Source organism: Cyprinodon variegatus, unplaced genomic scaffold (genome assembly GCF_000732505.1).
Source record: "Cyprinodon variegatus isolate N-32 unplaced genomic scaffold, C_variegatus-1.0 Scaffold344, whole genome shotgun sequence".
In the NCBI taxonomy this organism is placed as follows: domain Eukaryota; kingdom Metazoa; phylum Chordata; class Actinopteri; order Cyprinodontiformes; family Cyprinodontidae; genus Cyprinodon; species Cyprinodon variegatus.
The window spans coordinates 593,861-595,511 of record NW_015150797.1 but is presented as its reverse complement, the minus strand read 5'-3'; positions in this window follow the sequence as shown (position 1 = coordinate 595,511).

Below are 1,651 nucleotides of genomic sequence, written 5' to 3'. Positions count from 1 at the left end.
CGTCCGCTATGCAGTTTTAAGGCCGATACCGATAGTGGGCCGATTATATCGTGCATCCCTAAAAAAATCTATCCGCAAAATCTCTAATATTCAACAAAAAATTATTAGTTAAGCATATTGTGCAAAATAGCAATAAAAAGATAAAAACCCCATCAGATTTATAGTCCCCACACTAAAGATATATTAGAATCTGTCCTTAAATTCCAGCCAAACTCATTTACACAGTAACAGATAAAAACCTTTAAATAAATCAAACATTACCGCCACATATCTGACTCAATAATCTTTAAAATCCTTCAAATCAGGCAAAAAGAAGGACGTATTTTTAGGCCAAATAACGAGGAGTCTTGATCTCTGACCAGACCTCGGCGCCGCGCTGTAACGTAATCGGCCTTCAAATCCGGCGTTCGGAGGACGCATGCCCATGAATTTGAACAGAGCCTAGATGACAAATGCCCACCCTTAGCCAATACAAACACAAACACATCTAAGGTCTGCACATAATATCGGCCGGCCAATTAATTGGTTCGTCTCTTAATTGTTGATTGATGGAACCAGTCATATTATGACCACATCAAAACAGACCAGGGAAGGCAAGAATAAAGATGAAATGGCTTTAATAGATCAGTAAAATGCTGCTACTGTAGGAAGAACCAGGAAAAGGACCTAAAATTCGGAACAAAATGCGACATGATGGTTCAGATTCCTGCCGAGTTTTTTAGGTGAAAAAATCAGAATCGGGATGCATATCTAAAAAGTCAGATTATGGGTCATGAGCAAAACAGTCAAAAAGCAGAGAAAAAGAGGGGCTGGCTTCTCTCATTTATTTCCCACCCAAGTTGAATTACTAAAGTTAATACTAAATACTGGTAGCCTGTGAGTGTGTTAAAATATAAATCATAATATCTGATATAATTTTGACAACCAAAATTTCAAATTTAATGAATTAGAAACTCAATTATTATCAATTAAAACAGTTTTTAGGTCTGAAAGACAGAATATTTTTAGGCCTTTAGTTTAGATTAGTGTAATGATTTGTTATTACATAGTTTTTTTTAACAGAATACTACCTCAAACTAAAAATAAAACATTATCAGTATGTTTTATACTCTTTTTATTCAAAAATGAACTTAGTTAAGTTAAACAAATAAGCCCCATTTGACCACATCTTGTGAGGTTATTTAGAGGAATGTATAATTGATAGACATTGGCCATTCCAGAGTTGCTTTTATTTCACTTATATTTAACTACAAGGTCCAAATGAAGGAACTGAGGTGATAGTTGGACCCCACTGAGGTTATACAGGCAGTCCACCTCCACCAGGGTGGTCCACAAAATGAACTCCAGCATTAGAAGCAGCTGGTGGCCTGAGTTTAGCCTGAATTCACTGCCTGGCGCTTGACTGGCTTACCAGAGAACTCCTAAACTGGCATCTTCAGCGCCAGCATCCTATGTCCTGAGTAATATGTTGAGTTGCTTCAGTCATTTTAGTATTTTAAAGCAGAATCAGTTTTTAGTTTCATTCTTTCTGAGACTTCCGGATGAAGCCCTCTGTGGGTTTGATCATTTTCATTCCCACCATATGTTTATGACACGCTCCCCGTTCTATATATCAGTGCAGAGCTGGTTATCGTCCCGCAGCAGTGTGTCG